This window comes from Schistocerca cancellata, chromosome 2 (assembly GCF_023864275.1).
Source record: "Schistocerca cancellata isolate TAMUIC-IGC-003103 chromosome 2, iqSchCanc2.1, whole genome shotgun sequence".
Classification (NCBI taxonomy): domain Eukaryota; kingdom Metazoa; phylum Arthropoda; class Insecta; order Orthoptera; family Acrididae; genus Schistocerca; species Schistocerca cancellata.
The window spans coordinates 297,869,935-297,887,183 of NC_064627.1; the positions used below are offsets into that span (position 1 = coordinate 297,869,935).

General features: G+C 41.8%; 1 non-coding gene across 1 annotated transcript; it reads left to right on the forward strand.

Annotated features, from left to right (window-relative positions):
- The first annotated feature begins 11,603 nt into the window (after window positions 1–11,603).
- Trnat-ugu (transfer RNA threonine (anticodon UGU)) lies at window positions 11,604–11,677 on the forward strand. The gene has a single exon. It is a non-coding gene; the product is annotated as a tRNA-Thr (tRNA).
- The last annotated feature ends 5,572 nt before the right edge of the window (window positions 11,678–17,249 follow it).

Genomic DNA, 17,249 nt, shown 5'->3' on the forward strand with positions numbered 1-17,249 from the left:
TTAAATAAATTTAAAAAACGCTTCTCGCATAGTTTAGTGCAAATAGATGTCAAAGCACAGCTGATTGTACTTTACACTATATAATAAAATGTAGTGAGGAGAGAGGCTGGATTAAAAATAGATAAATGTTAGAAAAGTTCTATGGTGTCGTTGTACAGTGCAGTCGATCGTTAAAAGAAAATTATGAATTTTGTTAATAAATCAGAATAAAGGAATTTTCTCCAATCGCACATACTGTGGCCATGCAATCCACCCACTAAACAGGGGCGTCATAATCGTCTCAAAATTACCTACAATGAAGTGAGCAAACGTCGTGGACTCATCTGCTCAATTCAATAAATGGAATGCAAATTGGAAGGAGGTTTGTTAAAACTGTAATACTAACTATCTAACAAAAACTATACAGTACCATTGTACAATGCAAAGCATCATTAAACATAAGGTTTGCAGCTCGATAATAAACCAGAACAAAAACTTTTTCTTTCTCAGCACACACACAAGTTACCTGACAAACAGGCACACACAAACGGGTTCACAATTATATGCCACGAAATGGAAAAACAATTGTCACTAGACAAAATCAGCGCTATTTTCAAACATATATTCACATGAGCTACAAATAAAACAATTGTAACGAGGAAGAACAATTTTCAAGGAATATAATACTACGTTACAAAAATTATCAGTACAATTGTACAGTGCAATTAGTAATTAAAATAGTTCTCCAGCAATAAAGTAGCTTAGTGATATATTTTGAATGAAGCCTTCTCCCTCTTTAAATTTTATTGCTTTGAATGCAGCTCATGAACAGATGATGTGTGACAATAGTGCTGGTTACGTTGAATGACATTTGCTCATTTTATTGATGTAACTGTGAACAGGTTATGGGCTCCTGTTTAGCAGCTGGACTGCATGAGCACAGGATGAGGGCTTGATGGGAAGATTTTTGTTCTGGTTTATTAACGGGATCTAGACCTCTTGTTTTGATAATCGATCTCATTGTACAGAGACACTTATTTAACAAGAATATTTCTATTGAAGATAAGTGAACTGACGTGCAGCAGCGACATATACGAACATACCCAAATGCTGGCACATCACTCGTTATTGCAATACAGTATACCTTGTTTCCTCAAAGTATCAACATGTGTGTTGCAATGGTGTTCATGACACTCAAAATTTGCAACTTTCGATGAACCATATATGGCTAATTAACGTTACTGTACTATGTACATATTTAATGACACTAGATTTGTTGTATATTGTACCAAAGAGAGTGTAGGACTGTTGTCATATATGTTTAAAGTGGTATCTGGTTCTATATTTGTGTAATTTGGAAACATCTGTACGTCAGGCTAACTCTGTGTGCTTATTTTGGGGTCTGAAGACGACCTTCTTTGACTGAAATTAATAACTTTATTGAAAACATTTGTGATCCAGGACTGGATTTATAATAATATAATATTGGATTTTCCTGTTTTTGATGAAGTCATTTTCTTTGTTTTGCTATCAGTTCCATCATTTATCCTGAACATATCTCATTATTTCTTTTTCTTGTGCCACAATATGCTTTGTTTCCGTTATTATGAGTCTAATATCTGCATCTGGCTCTTCGTTCATGTTAATGTTATACTTAAAACTTTTATGAACAAATCTGTTTCTACATCCATCATTTGTCTACTAATGAGATCCATTATTCGTAGGTAAACGTCTGTGTTAGAATATCCTGACTATGAGGACTTGTTTTAAGTTCTCCTGGAGTTGTTTTCTCATGAACTTATTTAATTTCATCTTTTGTGTCTTCTGCTGTTCTGGTGACATTTTCTTAGATATCTGTTCTGATTTATCCATCGTGTGCCTTAAGACTGTTCAGGTAAATTTCCATTTGCGGGTGAAAATTGGAAAGGTTTTTGTTTAGTTCAGGTTTTTTGTGTACTTTTCCCTAATTTCATTATTTAACCGAGATATCTGCACTGTTGATTTGGCATTGTATTGCGCTTGAAAAAATGTTACATATTTTTACATCAATGTAATCTGGTCTCTAATGGAACTGCTTACACCTCTTATTCAATTTCAGATTCTTGTTAGGACTGTGAAGCTGGATTAGAGTTTGTGGTACATGTTGTAGATTTGCAATGGATATGTTTGGCAAGCAGTAGTAATAGTCTTAATATTTGTAGCCTTTTCTTTCTGTGCCTCCTTAAGTTATTCTTTATAATATAAAAAAAAACCTCCATATTTTGAACTGAATGTTCTTTTTGTGTGTGTGTACCAAACAAGTCTAATGTATTTGTCCTAGAAGAGCTAAAATCTAATCCAACTATTAGATTTCAAATGCAACTAAGTACACTTTCAAAGAGGTAAGAAACATACTCAGAAAATCACAGAAACAAAACTTTGTACAAAAAATCCAGCAGCATCAATGGTCAGAAGCCAGCAAAAAATACCTAAAGATAACTGGTGTCATCAGAATGTCACCAGTTTTAAGCATGCTCCCACGTATCACTTTACAGAATTCCTACACAAATACCTTTTTAAATTAGTAATAATAATTTCAAATTAGAGAGCAACAGAAATACAAACAAAAGAGAATCGTTATGCCCATCCTGTCAACTGAAAAACTAATATCTTTTAATGTGAAAGACGTCTACCATTTAATACCAATTGCTTACATAATTATGATCGTAAAGGAACAACAAAATGGAAACGCAGGAATCCCAAACACAACCATAGAAGAATTGACACACATCATACAAATAATCATTGAGAAAAACTACTTACAATTTAACTTCTACTGACAAGAGGCCTCTACTGACAAGAGGCCTCTACTGAAAGAGGAAGGAGTCAATGGAAAGCCTAATCTCACAGACACAAGCAAATATCCTACTGAATCACACCGAAAACGGAAGTTACGCATAAATAAAATCGACCTGTGTCGCATAGATGAAGCACAAGAACGTGTAAACAGTTTACACAGACAGATAATTATCACACAACACAATGTTCACTTCACTATAGAAGCAGAAACAGCATAAAAAATACACTACCTATGCCTCAAAATCAAAATATCTAACAACAGACTCAGTTTCATCATTTTCAAAAAGGAAACAGCTACAGACATGATAAGACACAAGAAATCAAACTATCAGCATTACCAGTATCAAAAAGGAGAAGCCATTAGACAAATGGTATACAGACTCTACAGTACACCTCTAAGCAGAAATAACTATCAAGATAAACTAAACATAATCATCAACATAGCACAGACCAATGGGTGCAAAGCAACACACTACACAAACTATACAACACTGTTAAAAAAAATACGAACAGAGGACAGTAAAATTAAAAAAAAATTTCAGAATACCAGCATATATTAGTAACACACAATTTATACTCACAGGTGCCTCAACAAAAACACAAAATGGCGCACCACAGTATACCACAACCAGCTCACACACAACACTAGTCACATCTTCAAAGACCACAAAATTATTGCAGTATGTCCTCCATGACAACAGCACAACAGAAAAGAAATTGAATACTAGTATCATCTAGAAAGCCTATGAAATTAATATATCCCCCAAGGCCAATAACACAATAGAAAAGAAATTAAAACTGTGACAGAAGAGAAAGATAAATACAATAGTTCAGGAGCACATGAATTAACATGTAAAAGCTGCAATAGTAAATATCCTGGGGTGGCTGCGATTAATTTTAATATCACATACAGGAAACGTATAAGGATCCTGAAGAGTGCCTTCAGAAACTGTAATAAAAGGAAATCATCTCCAAGTTGGTGTAAAAACAGACATAACAGTATACTACCACAACAAAGAACAAAGGGAATGCTTACTCCACAGGATCAATATTTCATTCAAAAGGCTGTATACAATTTCGCTGTCCACATAATAGAGACTGTAAATAGTAAAATGTAGTCAATAGGAATTTTCTGTGGCTAATGCAAAGAATTTGATTGTGTGAACCATGGCATTATGTTACAGAAATTGCAATTCTATGGTATAAATGGAACAGCATATGAATGCTTTAATTCATACCTACAGAACAGAAAGGAAAATGATTCTTTATATGGTTTAAGTGTTTTAAGGAAGTTTCCTGCTTCATGTAACTGGGGTGAAATTACATTAGGTGTTCCACAGGGTTCGATCATTAGTCCTCTTCTGTTCTTGATATATAAAAATGACTTCCCTTCTTATCTGAAACAAGAAGCTAAACTGACACTATTTTATGATGATACAAGCATCGTTATTAATCCAGTAAAAGAAACTCCAATAGAAAATGATACAAATAATGTCTTTGGAACGTTATTAATCAGTTTTCTGCGAATGGGCTTGCTGTAAACTTTGAAAAACAGAGTACATCCAATTTTCTGCCGCAAGGAGTACATTTCCTTCAATACATGTAACACATTAACAGAAGTCAGTAGCCAGGGTAGAGCATACTAAGTTCTTGGTTACATATTGATGAGAATCTTCCAATTGGAAAATTCATATTTTGGATCTCCTAAAGCAACTAGGTTTGGCAGCTTTTGTAATCATAGTAACTGCCGATTTTGAGGCTAGAGAAATTAGTAAGTTAACATACTTTGCATACTTTCACTCTCCAAGGTCATACAGAATAATATTTTGGAGTAACTTAACACTTAGGCAAGAAGTATTCACTGCTCAAATGAAAGTGGTTAGAATAGTGCGTGTGGCTCATAGACGCACATATTGTAGGCATCTGTTTAAAAAGTTAGGAATTCTTACAATAACGTCACAATACATTAACTCAGCAGCTAAATTTGTTCTCAATAACATGGACCAGCTTAAAAACAACAGTGACATTCATGATTATAGTACTAGAAGAAAGAAACACTTAAACCATCCTCTACTTAACCTGTTTTTGGCACAATTAGGGGTAAAATATGATGCTGTCAAACTTTTCGTTAAATTACCAGGTAAAATAAAATGTCTGACAGACAGCAGTAATAGTTCCAAAAATAAATTAAAATCATATCTCCTTGACAACTGCTTCTATACCATGGATGAATTCTTGAATAGGGATAAATAAATCCGTAGGTATAACATATGCATTTTGTGCCATTTAACGGAATGGGATAGGTAATAAAAACTCAAAGATAAAAAAAAGAAAAAGAAAAAAAGGAAGAACCTTGATTCATATGTGCATTTCTTATGCACTTGACATGCTCCTCAACATAACGGCTGCTGTGAGATTGACCGAAGGAATACGTATCTAAGTAACTAATTAACCAACAAAAATGAATATATGCTCAGTAACAAAAAGTCCATAAACAGAACAACACTAACACTAATTCAAGACTACTATTAAGAAAAATTAAAAAATAAAACAAAATGAATAAAAATATTTCACACCCACATTGCTTCACCACATACCCTCACTCGATCCCCAAGCCAACACCCCGCTATATTCACACTGTCTATGGATCCCTCAGTCAGCCCTAATGCATGTGAAGAATAACATGTGAATAATAACATGTGCAGTGCGCTGCAGTATTGATTATGTGAAGTGAAGTGTTTAAATGTGACTTACGAATTGGACAAAAATGTATTACATGCATTTAGTACACACAGAAGATCATAGAAATAAAGTAAAATGAATGTAGCGTCCAAAACCTAACCGTATAGTGTTAAATAAATAATTAAGTCAACTGCCAAGAATCACTAATAATCTCTTATCAAAATATGAATAACTAAATAGTTTTCTTGTTTATTATAGATCACTGAAGTTGCCTAGGGCTAATAGTGGAATAATATTTGGTACACACAAATAAAACATTCATTTGAGAAAGACGCAATTTTTCTTGTTTACATGAGAAAACACAATTCATTTTACAGTAATCTACAAGTTTCACATCCTACCTGAAATATATTTCGCTTTTCTTTTCTCCATTCATGCGAGTTGTACAGAAGAGTTGCGACTCTAGCAGCGTGTCATTGGTTTAATTCCGCTGGTATTCCATATTGCTCTGTGGCCTTACATGTAAATTATTGTGCAGAGAGACAAAAATATGAAAAGTGTTTTCTAAATGCACGGAATATGTTTATCGAAACGTGGATCATCTGACTGAAAATGAAGTGTTGTATGACTCTGTGGTAGTAGTACACAACTCTTATGCAACCTTGGCACAAAGTGTTCGCTGTTTCGCCCACCGACTTTGATCGTCGGTGGACAGTGAGCCAAATCTCCTAGCTTCGAAGATCCCTGATCTCTTTTTCTATGTTTTATACCTGTGGGGTAAGTTGGACAGGTGTACTCAGATAATTCTCACATTGGGAAAAGCTAAAGCGTAACACACTGATGATGCTACTCCTGCCATCCCTTAGACAGCGTTGTTACTCGAGTCTCAGTCTTTCACAAATCGTGAACGGTCATTGACGTCAACGGTGGCCGTTTGCGGTAACTTCTGTAAACAGTAGTTCTACTCTTCATAAACTGCGGTAACTTGTTTCATGCCAGACTGTAAAGTATTTTCCGAATGAGTTTTATTTTGTCCACCCCCTACTTGTCAAACTGATCTCTCCAAGTCAAACATTCGCCTTCCTGTATGTTATTTCTATGTGCTCCTTAATTTTACAACCAATGGTGTAGTCAAATGCTTCTTTTGGACAAGAATGAATTCGCAAATTGCGATTATGTTTCTGGGTCATCTGTAGGATATTTCTGAACAAATGAAAATTTGTGCCCGACTGGGCCTCGAACACGGGTATCTCGCTGGCCGCGAGCGATGATCTTAATCAGTTCGAACATCTGAGCATGGTTCCAGGAGTGGCCCAAATCTGTATTTGCCCAGTCCGCAGCTCGTGGTCTAGTGGCTAGCGTTGCTGCCTCTGGATCACGAAGTCCAGGGCTCGACTCCAGCCAGGTTAGGGAATGGGTGTTTGTGTTGTCGTCATCATCATCATTCGTGATAGTGGCTACATTGGACTGCGTAAAAAATTGGAGTGTGAAAAAAATTGGGCGCTGATGACCTCGCAGCTGAGCGCCACACAAACCAAACACCATCATCATCTATTTGCCCAATGTCTACTCTCCCATCGGTAATGTAGTTCCCGCACAAGGAAGAGAAGACACAAGGACAAATGGGGATTAGGAGAACTCCTGGGACCGTAATCGGATAGCCAAAGTGTTTATGGCTGCCGCTCGGGACGAACGGGAAATCCTGGTTCGAGTCCCGGTCCGGAAGACTTTTTCATTTGTTCTGAAACATTCAACAGCTGATGCGGAACTGTAATCGCTCTTTGGGAGTTCATTCTTAATTTTAATTCTTAACTGAATGCCGCTGTTGATCGTCAGTGCAGTGTAAGATATTGCACTGCAGCAATTTTTGGGTGCTCTGCCTTTGTCTGTGGCCATTATTTTGAATTTGTCCATTTTCGGGGAAAGCATCAGTACTGTAGGTAGAAATGCTAAGTCGTTATACGTTTCCTTACAACGATCTAATGATGATAGATTTCTGCAGACATCGGCAACATACTCGAGCGGTCTGAGATCACACTAACACTAACTAATATAGTAAATCGACTGAGTGATCAAAGCTAGGGGAAAGCGCATGTGTACGAGTCTGTCTGGGAGGAATGGGTCATTGACACTTAACATTCAAATCGGCGGTGATCGGACTCGTGATAGCTAGTCGATAGACCCGTACGGTTCTGCGGAGGCGACGCGACTCCCTTTCCTCAAATATTCATGGTCCTCCTGTGCAGCAGTTTATACGAATGGAAATATTTTCTCTGATATCTTGAAAATCCACCATAGACAAGACGTTGGAACACCGAATTCTTGTTCAAAAATGTATGTGAATTCCTAAGGGACCAAACTGCTTAGTAGGTCATCGGTCCCTAGACTTACGCACTTCTTAAACTACCTTAAACTAACATATGCTAAGAACAACTTGCATACCAGTGCCCGAGGGAGGGCCGGCCGAAGTGGCCGCGCGGTTCTGGCGCTGCAGTCTGGAACCGCGAGACCGCTACGGTCGCAGGTTCGAATCCTGCCTCGGGCATGGATGTGTGTGATGTCCTTAGGTTAATTAGGTTTAACTAGTTCTAAGTTCTAGGGGACTAATGACCTCAGCAGTTGAGTCCCATAGTGCTCAGAGCCATTTGAACCATTTTTTTGCCCGAGGGAGGACTCGAACCTCCGGCGGGAGGGGCCGCGCAGTCCGTACATGGCGCCTCAAACCACGCGGCCACTCCGCGCGGCACCGAATTCTTATTTAGTCTTCGATATGAAAAGACCCATGCGTTTTGCACCGATTATCACTCTACGTTCAAAGGTGGTTGACTCGTGACGTACTACCATCTTTACCATACACCTGTCTGCAAGAGACTGCTCAGATATAGTTTATAAACTTACACCATACGCAGCGTGTAACCGAAAAATGCGAGCGCCATACATGGCTCATCTTCGAATGAGACAAGTCTTCAAGTGACTTTTCAACATTCAGTTTTAGCCATTTTATTACGCTTCCATCGAGCTCACTTTCCCTTCTTATTAGCATTAACCTTCTAATATGACATACTGTCATCTCCGTAGATCAGTGGTCATCGTCTATGGCTGTTATGTGGAGGAGCCATGTCTGATTACCGGTACTGCCAGAGATTTTTCCCTTCGTGGGAGGACTGGAACGGTGTACTCTCAGCCTCGTGATGCCAGCTGCTAAACTACTTAAGTGACAAGTAGCGGCCCCAAGATTAAGAAACCCGACAACCCGCGGGAAAGTGGTGTCCTGGCTCCAAGCTTCTCCACACCACATCAATGACGTCGTTTGCAAAGGATGACATGTCGGTCGGCCAGTCGCGACTGGCACATCGGGGCCAGAACGCGGAACTAATCTGGCGTACTGCATTTCTTCACGGACAAATTCTTAGATATAGTCACATATCTGGCATGGTTGAGTAGATCGTGTAGCGGTATTAGTGTACATTTTTGTACATTGCTATATTGCTATATTGCTACATACCTTCCAAAATCCTCTTACACGTTATCTACCTTTTCACCTTAGTGAATCTCCTGAATCTGATACTCTGACAGAGGCTTGTTGTTCTATATCTATAATTCTAATCCACCTTCAGATGTGTGTTGGAACTCCTGGTAGGATAATTATTTTTGTTTCCTTTCCATTAGCAAATGTTCCGTGGGAAGAACAACTGACGATAACCACCGTATGAGTTCTAATTTCTCTGTTTTTCTCGTCATCGTCATTTCGTGAGCCGTATATCGGAGGAAGGACCATGTTGATCGTCTCTCTGCGGAAATTATTCTGTCGGAATTTCAATACTAAACGTCTCCATAATGCACAACGCCTGTTGCGTCTGTCATTATAGTTTGTTGAGCGTCTTTGTAAAGCTGTCTTGCTGACTAAACGATCCCATCACAAAACGCCTTGTAAGGCTCCAAGAGAAATACACACGAAGGTCACCCAAGTTTTCTTTAAAAGCCACTCCATTCGGGGAGCACTTACATTTCCTTAATATTCTTCTGCTGATCTCGGTCTGGCACGGATTTTCCCGTAGTTTGTATTGTGTGTTCGTTGCAAATTAGGTTGGTCTGGACGATCAATCCTAGATATCTTACAGTAGCTATGTTTGCAGTGGTATATTTGTAGTAGTAGAATCCTTCGCCTATAAATCCGTAATACGTTACATTTAATTACGATCCACTCAGGTATCACTCCACGCACCAGTCATCTGCATGTCTTCTGCGATTCGCTATTGACTTCTGGCATTGCTGTTACCCATGTGCAAGTGTATCGTCTGTGAAAACCTTAGTGGTGCTTTCTAAACTATGCACTAGATCATTTACACTGGTATACGAAACTTAATGACGAATCTGCCTTCCGTATGATGTGTCACTGGCAAGTAACACAGTTCGCTGAAAGTGGGATCATACGTAGAAATATCTGTTACAATATAGTGCAGAAGGTAACTGAAAGGAATATGCTATGAGACGATCAGAAATGACACTTTTATTCAAAGACAATAATTACACTGAAGTCATCGGGATTTATGATGGACCCCTGGACATTAGAAAAGGCGTACGTGCTTCTTAACAGGGTGTGTGACCACCACGGATGGCATGACAATAATTTCAGTGCGGACGCACAAAAGGGTCCAAGCCTCTTGTGGGAAAACAGCATTCGCAGTAAGCAAGTAGGTGAACGGACAGAAGACGCCACTAGCGTGTGGGAGATGAGAATTTGGGTCCTACGGGAAGAATGTGCGGATGGTCGAGGCGTTAAGGGAACGTCTCCCGTTGAGCGGGAGATACCATTTCGGGTACGGGACCGGCATAAATTTTCAATTTTCACCATCAAATTATTTCGAAGCCCGACTGGGGCTGGAGACGTCTTCTGTTCGTCTCACGGTGTATTTCTTTCAGTTACATTCTGTACTATACAGAAACTTTTTTCTTCTATATGTGATCTAAGTTTCATCGAGGTATATTACTTGGCTGTGGCATATGATGCGAAAATTATTTTAATCCGTATGTTTTTTTCATGAGTGTAGGTACCTGAGGTTTTCAGAAGACGAGTGTGCGACGATTTCAGGACATTCGGAAAACATGCGGATCTCAGTGGATAAACCGTTTCTATTTTTAACTCACACTTGAAGTGTTCAGTATTTGTAGCGTTTGTATGGTGGCAAACGCCAGTATGTGCTTGAGATTCACTGAAGTCGCAGACACGGATTGACTTGAAAGCGACAATAACCACTTTATAAATCTGTCCGCTGAGTTTCTTGTCTGCAGGAGCGAGCTCACTGTATGGGACAATACGGAGCAGACTGTCTGTCCACTCATTCTGACAAATCTGACCCCTACCGTAACTACACCACGGAACATATTACGAATCAAAACTCAGAGAGATGCTCCAATCATTAATATGTATCACTTTTTTCTGCATGTATTGTCGTCTTTCCGCAGTTTTCTTTTAAACCATAGAGATATGAATAACCGTGTATAAATAGTAAATAATAACGGCACTGTCACATTTCCTTGGGTTACTACCGAAATTAGCTTTATATCTATCGATTTTGACCGGTCAAGGAAAATGTGTTGAGTTCTGTCTGCAAGGAAGTCCTGAAGCCTGTCCACGAATCTTTGCACATTGAGGTGACAAAGTAATGGAAAATATATGAAAATGGTATCTGTTCTTTCGGACATGTGCACTCAGTGGCTGAGGTGGATAGAGCGACTGCTTTGTAAGCAGAAGGTGCTGGGTTTGTGTCCCGGTCGGGGCACACATTTTCAGTTGTCCAACTGTCGACAGTTTCGGGACTTGATTTCATTATCATTTCATTCTAAGAGAGCTGCTTGGCCACCGATGGTATCTGTTCTTTCGGACGTATAGTTAAGGCTAACCGGCCATTGACCTTCTTCTGTGCTGGATGCACATGCATTGCCCGAACTCTTACGGGACTCAGTAAGATTGTCTGCCGCGAGTAATGCGTGTAATGGGCAGGATCACTACGAATGTAGTGTGTGTGGAGATTATGTCGGCAATGTGGGTCTCACCGGGAGCGTGCAAGGGATAAATCCATGCAGTCGCACTGTCCTCTGTAGCCTCGGTGGCTCAGATGGATAGAGCGTTTGCCATGTAAGCAGGAGAACCCGGGTTCGAATCCTGGTCGGGGCACAAATTTTCAACTTCCCCTTTATGCATATCAACGCCTGTCGACAGCTTAGGGTCTTGATTTCATTATCATTTCAAGTAATGGAATACCTCAGATATCATGTCGGACCCCCTTTTGTCCGGCGTATCGCAGCTGCTCGATGTACCATGGACCCAACGAGTCGCTGGAAGCCCCTGTAGAAATATTCAGCCCTGCTGCCTCTATAGCCGTTCGTAATTGCGAAAGTAGTGCCGAAGCAGGATTTTGTGCACGAGCTAACTTCTCGATTGTGTCGATGCCATGCATTTACTGTTGGACGATCTGGGTCGTCAAATCATTCGCCCGAACTCCGCCGAATGTCCTTCAAACCAGTTGGGGCTTAATGATTTGGCGCATGGTCATCCATAAAAGTTCCATTGTTGTTTGGGAAAGTGACGTCCACGAATGACTGAAAATGGTCTCAAAGTACCCACAAGTAACGATTTCCAATCCATGATCCGTTCAGTTTGCTCAGAGGAGCCACTCCATTCCATGAAAACACAGCCACCACCAGTTCGCACAGTGCCTTGTTGACGACTTGAGTCCATGGCTTCGTGGCGTCTGGGCCACACACTCGAACCATGCCATCAGCTCTTACCAAATGAAATCGGGATTCATCTGACTAAACCACGGTTTTCCAGTCGCCTATTCTCCAACCGATATGGTCACGAGCCTAGGAGAGGCGCTGAAGGCGATATCGTGCTGTTAGCAAAGGCACTCGCGTCGGCCGTCTGCCGCCGTAGTCCATCAATGCCACATCTCCCCGCACTGTCCTAACGTCGTAACTTCCATATCGTTTTCTGTGGTTATTTCAAGCAGTGTTGCTTGTCTGTTAGCATTGACAAGTCTAGTAAACAGCGCTGCTCTCGGTCGTTAAGTGATGGTCGTCGGTAACCCCCGAAATGTAGTATTCTCGGCACACTCTTGACACTGTGAATCTCGGAATACTGAATTCCCTAACGATTTCCGAAATGGAATGTCCCACGCGTCTAGCTCCAACTATCATTCCGTGTTCAGAGCGGCCATAATCACGACGGAAACGTTTTTACACGTGTCACCCCAATACAAATGATAGCTCCGCTTTTGTACTTTGTGTACGCGATACTAGTGGCGTCTGTAAATATGTACGTCGCTATCCCATGACTTGCCATCTCCGTGTATACGTGTGCTCCGACAGAATTTGGTGATGGCCCACAGGTTACGGTGTTGCGTACTGGGCGAAATGCTGTCGTGTAAATGGGGGAGGGGGACGGCGGTACCGGCAGGTGGCGTGGTGTGGCGCGGCGTCGCGGCGCTGCAGCGTCTGCTGCCCGGCTGGCGGCGTCGTCCGCCGGCGGCCCGCTATTGATCCGGCTGCCTGCGACCGCCGCGCCGCGCCGCGCCCGATGCTCGCCCGCTGCCGCCGACGCCCGAAGGGATGCCTACCTCCCCGGCGCCGGCTCGCCTATCAGCTGACCGCGGCTCGCGAGTAGCACCGAGGAGCGCTTCCCAACCTAGCGAACGCCGCACACGTTCATCTTCATCTACATCTACATTTATACTCCGCAAGCCACCCAACGGTGCGTGGCGGAGGGCACTTCACGTGCCACTGTCATTACCTCCCTTTCCTGTTCCAGTCGCGTATGGTTCGCGGGAAGAACGACTGTCTGAAAGCCTCTGTGCGCGCTCTAATCTCTCTAATTTTACATTCGTGATCTCCTCGGGAGGTATAAGTAGGGGGAAGCAATATATTCGATACCTCATCCAGAAACGCACCCTCTCGAAACCTGGACAGCAAGCTACACCGCGATGCAGAGCGCCTCTCTTGCAGAGTCCGCCACTTGAGTTTGTTAAACATCTCCGTAACGCTATCACGGTTACCAAATAACCCTGTGACGAAACGCGCCGCTCTTCTTTGAATCTTCTCTATCTCCTCCGTCAACCCGATCTGGTACGGATCCCACACTGATGAGCAATACTCAAGTATAGGTCAAACGAGCGTTTTGTAAGCCACCTCCTTTGTTGATGGACCAGATTTTCTAAGGACTCTCCCAATGAATCTCAACCTGGTACCCGCCTTACCAACAATTAATTTTATATTATCATTCCACTTCAAATCGTTCCGCACGCATACTCCCAGATATTTTACAGAAGTAACTGCTACCAGTGTTTGTTCCGCTATCATATAATCATACAATATCTGTTTTGGAACGATGCAGTTACCCAACAAGTATATTCGTTTTTCGAATTTATTTGGATTCCTCACCCAGAAATGCACGAAAATTGATCTTTGCTCGTGACAAATTTTCTCTCTGTCTTCGACTACACTATTACCAAGTGTTAAGAATTAACTGAATGGAGGAAAAGAAGGAGATAAATCGCTGCAAATGGTCATCATTTCTCCGTAAACTCACCGCGTAGAAACGGAGCACTTCTCCTCTTCAAATACGCTGATTATTTGATAGGCAACGTTGTTCAACAGGTACATAATGTCAGCCTAAATTTTCAAGCCAGCAGGGACAAAACGCAAGGAGTTGAATGTTATCTACAACTTCTACACAAATCAGGCTCCAGTTGTATTTGTCGAAGGACGTGGAAGGGAAGCAGAAACTGAGAAGAGCAATATTTCAAGGGAAGAAGGATAAATTTTCATAGTAAATTTCAGTTCAAGGATAAGAAATAAAAATTTCCCGATTTGCTGACGACACTAAAGTTTTGTCGATGATGGCTAAGAGCAGTTGAACAGAACATTCAGTGTGTACCAGAAATGTTGCAATAAACTAATCGAGGATCGGAACCCTTGTCCGGAAACTTCATCCAACGATGTTATGGACCGTCGAAGTTATAGGCACCGATGCCACCTCTTCGACACCAGACGTGGTTTTGTACATTGGCGGATCTTAGGCGGAACGTCTCGCAGTATTGTTTGTTATTCAGTGGGCGCGACTGATAGCCACGATCGCCAGCGGAAAAGATGGATTTAACTGCTGCGTAGAAAGGCGTTGTCTCCTATGAATGAGATGCTGTCTTACGTCGCTCAATGACGACTGCAGGCACAGGTCTCCATCTGCAGTTTATTTTTCTCCTGGAGCTCTCTAACATCTCCATCGTTTTTCGGTAAACAGTAGAAAAATAAACGGCAGAGGGAACCCCATCTTCGAAACCGTCATCCCACCAAAGTGGGCGCTTCTCTCCGACACCGCGCCGCTTCTACGGTCGCAGGTTCGAATCCTACCTCTGGCACGGATGTGTGATGTCCTTAGGTTAGTTAGGTTTAAGTAGTTCTAAGTCTAGGGGACTGATGACCTCAGATGTTAAGTCCCATAGTGCTTAGAGCCACTTGAAACATTTTTGACCCGCCAACGTAACAGAGCATCGAATTAATAGGAGACAATGCCTCCTGAATGGCAGCTAGCTCCATCTTCTCCACAAGCGATCGTGGAAATCAGTCGCAATAACTAAATAACAAATGATATTCCAAGACATTCCACCTACGGTCCTCCAGTTTATAAAGTCACGTTCCGGGACGAAGGGGTGACCTTGTGACAGTCGCTGGCGCCTGTACCTTCGACGCTCTGTAACGTCGTTGGACGAAGTTTCAGGACACGGTTTCCTATCCAGAATTAAATTTTCGACTCGCAGCAAAGTGTGAGCCGATATGAAACTACCTGTCAGATTAAAACTGTGTGCCAGTCGGAGACTCAAACTCGAGACTTCCCACTTGGTGGGCAAGTGCTTCACTAACTGAGCCACCCAAGTGCGACTAAGGTCTCTTCCTCACAACTTTGCTTCCGTGATATCTTGTTTCCTACCTCCTGCGGGTTTCTCAGGAGGACTTCTGTGAAGTTTGGAAGATAGGAGACAAGGTACTCGCGGAAGTAAAGCTGTGAGGCTGGATGGTGAGTTGTGTGTGTGAATTTCAGTTGGTGGAGCACTTGGCCCGCGCAATGCAAAGGTCCTGAGGCAGAATATCGGTCCGGCACACAAATTTTGAACTGATAGGAAGTTTCACGGGTTCCAGTGCTCGATTTGTTACTAAGACAGCTCCTACAACCCCCCGAAGTTTCTGTCTTGGAAAGAGATTGTAAGATGAACATCACCAGAAATATAACAAGGGTAATGGAATGAAACAGATTTAAATCAGACGACAATAAGTGAATTACATTATGTAATGGGACGTTAAGAATAGTATATGAGTTTTGTTACTTAGGCACGAAAATAAGTGATGGTGACAGAAGCGGAAAGGGTCCGAAGCGAAGACTATCAATAACAACAAAAGCGTTTCTGCAAAAGAGAGATTTGCTAACATAGAATATAAATTTAATTATTAACAATTTTTTTTTTTCAATTTATTGTTAGCCTTCGTCGGAAGTGAAGCATGAACGACAAACAGATCATACAAGAAGGAAATAGAAGCTGGTGTACTGTGTGTTGCTGAACAATACTGAAGATTAGACGGGTAGATGGAACAACCAACGAAGTGAATTGAAATGGGAAGGAGAGAAATTAATGGCCAACTCCTCTAAAAGAAGGGTTGCAAAAAAAAAAAAAATGGCTCCGAGCACCTTGGGACTTAACATCTGAGGTCATCAGTCCCCTAGGACTTAGTACTACTTAAACCTAACTAACCCTAAGGACATCACACACATCCATGCCCGAGGCAGGATTCGAACCTGCGACCGTAGAGGTCGCGCGGTTCCAGACTGTAGCGCCTAGAACCGCTCAGCCACCCCGGCCGGCGAAGGGTTGCAGAAAACGACCCTGGCATTAACGACTACCCAATTTGATACTGGAGCGAAAAGTGTGTGTGTGCGGGGGGGGGGGGGGGGGGGGGAGGAAGAGGGAAAAAAATATTGTAGAGAGACCAAACTTGGGTATAGTAAGTTCAAATGGATGTAAGCTGTGGCTGTTATACCTATGTAGGTTGTAGCTGTTATGCAGAGATGAGGAGGCTTTCACAGGATGCAAGGCCACAGCAGCCTTCGCGATTAAACATGGAGCACGGTATAGTCTCTTCGTCAAGTAAATGCACCAGAGACTCTATTTGGTTCCTGATTTGCAGGGCAGATCTCTCATTCACCTCTGATACAGTGCAGAGTTGAATGTGCGAACTTCAGGACGATCTTTCTCAGGCGTGAGACTGTTTACCTGTCTTGTAAGGATGCGTGTGCCACCAATTTGACGTTTCCCTCCATTTTACTACAACAAATCGTATAAAAATGCAGTGGTATTTGAAGCAGCATATATTCGTAGAAAGGAAGTTACAATATAAAACACACAGATACATTGTGTTGTGTCTCACGCCCTTTGGTTCAAATTGAAACAGTTGATAGTGGGTCCGCAACTGATTACACTGAGATAGTGAACCAATGGTTGGAAATGCATATTTATTGTGTTATGGGCATACACACCGTACACAACGTAACTCCCAGTAAAGTGACGACCACAAGTCTCATTATTTCCATGACAACGGCGTATGAAGCTCTGCAGCACTCTCTCAAAGATCCCTGGTGTGTGTGGTACCAGAACTGGCAGCCTGGACCCTAGCAAGCAGGTCTTCATACACCTACGTCTTGA